At 40.7% G+C, this 5,513-nt stretch overlaps 1 protein-coding gene across 1 annotated transcript in view; it reads left to right on the forward strand.

The window, feature by feature from the left end:
• The window catches only part of Trmt2b (tRNA methyltransferase 2 homolog B), a 121,916-nt gene extending 116,853 nt beyond the window's left edge, over window positions 1–5,063 (forward strand). The window contains exon 15 of the transcript XR_003846276.1: window positions 5,045–5,063. The gene's annotated coding sequence lies outside the window, so the exon portion shown is untranslated. The remainder of the gene's footprint in view (window positions 1–5,044) is intronic.
• Window positions 5,064–5,513: the final 450 nt, after the last annotated feature.

The following is a 5,513-nucleotide window of genomic DNA, read 5'->3' on the forward strand; positions in this document are numbered from 1 at the left end:
CATTGAATTCTAGGGACACTTTTATTTCTTTATTAATTTCTCCTTTGACCCACTCATCATTCAGGAGTGTGTTATTTAATCACCATGTGTTCATATAGTTACTAGGGCTTCTTCTAGTGTTGATTTTAAGCTTTATTACATTGTGGTCTGATAGAATACATGGAATTATTTCAATTTTTTGTGTCTGTTGAAGTTTGTTTTGTGGCCTTGTGTGTAGTCAATTTCTGAAAAAGTTCCATGGGGTGCTGAATAGAAAGTGTATTCTTTGTTGCTTGGGTCAGATATTCTAAAGATGTCTGTCAGGTCCATTTGATGTATGGTATCATTTAATTCAGACATCTGTTTATTCTTTGTCCAGTTGATCTGTCTAATGGAGACAGTGGGGTATTGGAGTCCCCTGCTATTACTGAGTGGAGGTTAGTCTGTGTCTTAAAGTCCTGCAATGTTGTTTTTATGAATTTGGGTCCACCAGAGTTTGGTGCATATATTTTAAGGATTGTAGTATCTTCTTGGTTAACTGTTCCTTTGATCAGAATGAAGTGACCCTCTTTATTTCTTCTGATTAGTTTTACTTTGAAGTCTATTTTGTCAGATATTAGCATTGCAAGCCCTGCTTGTTTCTTAGTGCCATTTTCTTAGAATATTCTTTTCCATCCTTTTACCTTAAGTTAGTGCCTATCCTTGAAGGTGAGATCGGTTTCTTGCAGACAGCAGAAAGATGGATTTTGTTTCTTAATCCATTCACGTAGCATGTGTCTTTTGACTGGGGAGTTCAGTCCACTGGTATTTAAGGTTATTATTGAAAGACGTGTATTGGTTGCTGTCATTTTGTTTGCTGTTTGTGTTCTTTGTCTAATTTGGTGTTTCCTCAATTATACCTTTATTTTTGTTGCCCATAGGGTATAGTTATTCTTTTCCCTGCTCTTTGTATTGCTTCAAGTATTCTTTGAAGGTCTGATTTCCTGGACATGTATTCTTTCAGGCTATTCATGTCATGGCAGATTTTTATTTCCCCCTCAATTATAATACGCATTTTTGCTGGGTAAAGTATTTTGGGCTGGCATCTCTTGTCATTTAAAACTGGAAATACCTTGGTCCAGGCTCTTCTGGCTTTCATAATTTGCATTGATGAGTCAGCTGTAATTCTGATGGGCTTTCCTTTATATGTGACGTGTTTTTCTTTTGCTGCTTTCAGTATTCTGTTTGTTCTGTACATTTAGTGTTTTTACTATGATATGCCATGGGGAGTTTCTTTTCTGGTCCTTGTCTATTTGATGTTCTATGTGCTTCCTGTATTTGTATGGGGATGTCTTTCCTTAATCTTGGAAAATTCTCTTCTACAACCCTGTTTAAGACCTGATCAATACCATTAACCTGAAATTCTTCTCCTTCCTCTATGCCTATGATAGGTATATTTGGTCTTTTCATGGTGTCCCATACCTCTTGTATATTCCATTCCTGTGTTTTTAAAATTTTTTCATAATCTTTGTTTGAGTGGTCCAGTTCTTCATCAACTTTATCTTCTAATGTTGCTATTCTGTTTTCCATTTCATTTATTCTAGCCTTGAGGCTTTCCCCTGTTGTCCCAAGTTGGCTTATTGAGTTTTGCTCTTCCTTCTTCATTTCCACCTGAGTTTTCTTCAATATTTCTATGTCTTTTGTGAATTCATTCAGAAATTTATCCCGATCTTCTTTTAGTTCTTTGATTTGTTTGTTCATGTGTATTTAAATTCATTGAATTCCTTGATCATGTTTATGATTAAATTCAGTGTCCTGAGTTATCTTTCAGGGGTTCTTCTTGTAGAACTTGTGTACAGGACTGGTGGAGTTTGGTGGGGACATAGTGCTTTGTCTTTCCATTTTATTATTCTTTTGTTGTGATTTTGGCAGGTGAATTTCTTTTGTTTGTGATTCTGATATGAGAATTAAGTTGAAGTATGCTTCTGTTTGTATTATTGGTGTGCCTCACTCCTTTTCTTATTGATTATGTAAAGCTGGTTGGTACAGGTTTCAGGTTCTCTCAGGTATTATTTTGGAGGGAACTGATGGCTTCAGATCAGCTACTCAGAAGCACCCACAGAAGCCTGAGTCAGGTTCCAGTCAGGTGAACTCAGGCTTCCTTCTAAGGTTTGAACCCCCATTACCAGGAACTCAGAGCAAAATTTGGGACTTTCCCTAAGGGGGCGCCAATTCTGGGACTCTCAGTCGGCTGCTGTGTTCTCAGCTCCTATGCCAGAGGAAGGCCAGAACTGGCACTCTCTGGCAGTCTACTGAGATCATAACTGCTGCACTGATGGAGGTTGGAACCTGCCCTCTCAGGCTGTCTGCTAAGATCTCAGCCTTATCCTAGGAAAGCCAGGTTTTCCCCAGACCTTGGGAGGAGCCTTATGCAATTCCAGTTAGGGGGTTGGGTATGGTGCAATTGGGAAAGCTCACTGCCACCTGGATGCAGGATCCAGGCGCCCTCAGGCAGTCCCCTGCTTCTTAGTCCCTATGCCAGAGGGACGGCTGGTCTGCTGAGATCACAGCCTTATCCTAGGAAAGCCAGGTCTGCCCTGGGGCCTTTGGAGGGGCCTCACACAATCCCAGTTCTGGGGTTGGGTATGGTGAAATTAGGGGAAGCTCACCACCAGCAGATGCGGGATCCAGGTGCTCTCAGGAAGTCCCCTGAATTCTCAGTCCCTAGGCCAGAGGGAGACCAGAACCGGCACCTGCTGGGGGTCTGCTGAGATCACAGCTGATTCAGTAACTTATTTATATTAATGCACTTAATTCTTATTGCTGCATGCCAAAGTAGGGACTTCTATATCTCTTCTTGTCCATTGTGGTCGTTTGAATGAGAATGCCCCACATAGACTCGAAGTATTGGAACACTTGGTCTTCAGTTCATTGCACTGTTTGGGGAAGGTCATGGAACCTTTAGGAGGTGTGACCATGCTGGAGGAAACATGTCACTAGGTGTTGGCTTTGACAATTTAAGCCACATCCCACTTCCAGTTTCTCTTCCTGTTTCCTGTGCCTGCTTGAAGATGTGAGCTTTCAGTTTTCTGCTGTGGCTGCTTACTGCCACACCTCTTGTCTATGATGAGCTCTTATCCCCCTGGAACCATAAGCCAAATAAACACTTCCTTCTATAAGTTGCCTTAGTCATGGTGTTTCATCACAGCAACAGAAAAAGTAATTAATACAGAAGTTGGTATCAAGAGTGGGGTCTTGCTGTGCTGGGTCTGACCTGTTGTTTTTTTTGAGAAAGGTGGAAGACTTTGGAAGTTTGGACTAGGAAAGCAATTGAATGCTTTAAGCAGAGCTTAACAGGTTGTTCTAGTAGGAACCTAGAAGAAAGTAGTGCTGAGAACAAGGTAGTTCCAAGAGGGCAATAAGAAGTTAAGCAGCAGCTGGGATATTTTGGCAAAGAGCCTGGTTGCAGTCTGCCTGAGGCCTATGAACTTGCCTGAGGTTAAGTTGAAAAGTAATGGAGTCATCTCTTTGGTGAAGGAAATTTCAAGACAGTCTAACATAGAATTTGTGGGTTTTAATGGTGAATATAATGCAGATCTACATTGAAAAAGAACAAGTGGGTCAGAAAGAAATACAAAATCTCCAGTTTGAAGAGAAAAAGAGCACTATGAAGCTTAACCATTTTGGAGCCAAGGCCTATGCTGAAGGAGCAGATTCTTTAATAAGGAAATTAGAATCATTAAATAGATGCCTCCACATTTTCACTCAAGCAATGGCAAGAGCACCCTCAGGGCAAGACCCCACACAGCTAAGCTTCCTCATGAAAGGAAAAGGCCTAGTGAATTTTATGTTCCTAGAAAAATGCAACAGACAAAAGCTGATGGTAATATGGATGAAGCGGCCAAGGTCTATCCCTAGTTGTCAGCCAAACTTGGTAGTGTCATTCACATGGTGCTCACGTTAGAGGCATGAAAGATGTAAGAGTGAGGATGTCATCAGTTCTTCCTCTGCAGTTTCAGAAATCCAGAAAGACCAGGCAGCATGTAGCAGGGAATTTCTGCATAAAGAAGGACCTGGAAGGCCAAGAGGCCCTGAGAGGTAATTGTGTAAAGCTGTAAATGTAAAGCATGGTTGGCAGTGGAGACCTAAAGATGTTGAAGATGCCAGTGCTGTGAGACATCTGCCAAGGAGATCTGTATACTGGGAGTAGTACCAACCTAAAAGAGAGATGTGTTGCATGCAGCAAAATTTAGGGGGCTGAGCCATCTAAACCCTTTGGAACTAAAGTTTCAGACAGGTGACATGGAGCTACTAGATTTGGTGTTTATCCTGCTAGTTTTTGGTCTTTGATCTGGTATTTTCTCAATATGTCTCCATTTCTCCCTTTTGAATGGTATTGTGTATTCAGTTCCATGTATGTTTGAAGTATGTAATTTGCTTTTTGATTTTGCAGGGGCGTACAGTTAAGATAGTGCTTTGAATCTCAGAAGAGGCTTTAGAATTTTGGATAGTATTGAGATTGTAAAGGTCTATAAGGACTTTTGAAATTGGACTAAATATATTTTACATTATGATATGGTCTTGACCCTATGGGGTCCAGACAGTGGAATGTGATGATTTGAAACAGAACGTCCTCTATAGGCTACAAGTCTTGAAACACTTGGTCCCCAGTTTGTGGCGCTGTTTGGGGAAAAGTCTTGGAATATGAGGTGTGGAGAAGGTGTGGCCATATTGGAGGAAGCATGTCACTGGTGGCAGCTTGAGAGTTCAAAGCCACATCCCACTTCTAGTTTCTCTCCCTGTTTCGTGTGCCTGCTTGAAGATGTGAGCTCTCAGCTTTCTCCTCTGGCCACCTCTGCCACCATGTCTCCCTTCCATGATGGACTTCTATCCCTCTGGAACCATAAGCCAAATAAACACTTTATTCTATAAGTTCCCTTGATCATGGTGTTTTATCACAGCAATAGTAAAAGTAACTAATACATCTGTACTCTACCATACTTATTCTTTTTTAGTGAATTTTTCCTTGGGGATTTGGGAGAACCCACATAAAGCAGCATGTAATAGTGTGCATTTGTGTTCCCAGTACTCCTAGTGACCTTGGAAGTGAAGACAGGAGAACTCCTAGAAGCTCAACAGCCAACTAGCCTGGTGTATGGGCAGCAGTGAAGAAGACCCTGCCTCCAATAAGGTGGAAGACCAGGTTTCTTCTTAACTTTCATATGTGCACCCATACTCAGACACAAAAATAAAAGTCACTTCATTTTAGAATGATGTTAGATATACAGAAAAACATAAAAATGGAACAGAGGGGTTCCCATAGGTCCTGTATCCAATTTCCCCTATTATTAACATCTTATGTTATTCTGTAATATTTGTAACAATTAATGAACCATTAACATTATTAAAGTCTGTACTTCATTCATATTTTCTTTATTTTTACTAAGCTGCTCAGATATTCCATATTTTTCATGAGCTGATTTCATGAGCTTTCATGAGGAGTACTGACAGATGTGTTTTCTCATATGCTCTTCACTTGATGTTAAGCTAATATT

Source organism: Nannospalax galili, unplaced genomic scaffold (assembly GCF_000622305.1).
Source record: "Nannospalax galili isolate Female #2095 unplaced genomic scaffold, S.galili_v1.0 scaffold3, whole genome shotgun sequence".
Classification (NCBI taxonomy): Eukaryota; Metazoa; Chordata; class Mammalia; order Rodentia; family Spalacidae; genus Nannospalax; species Nannospalax galili.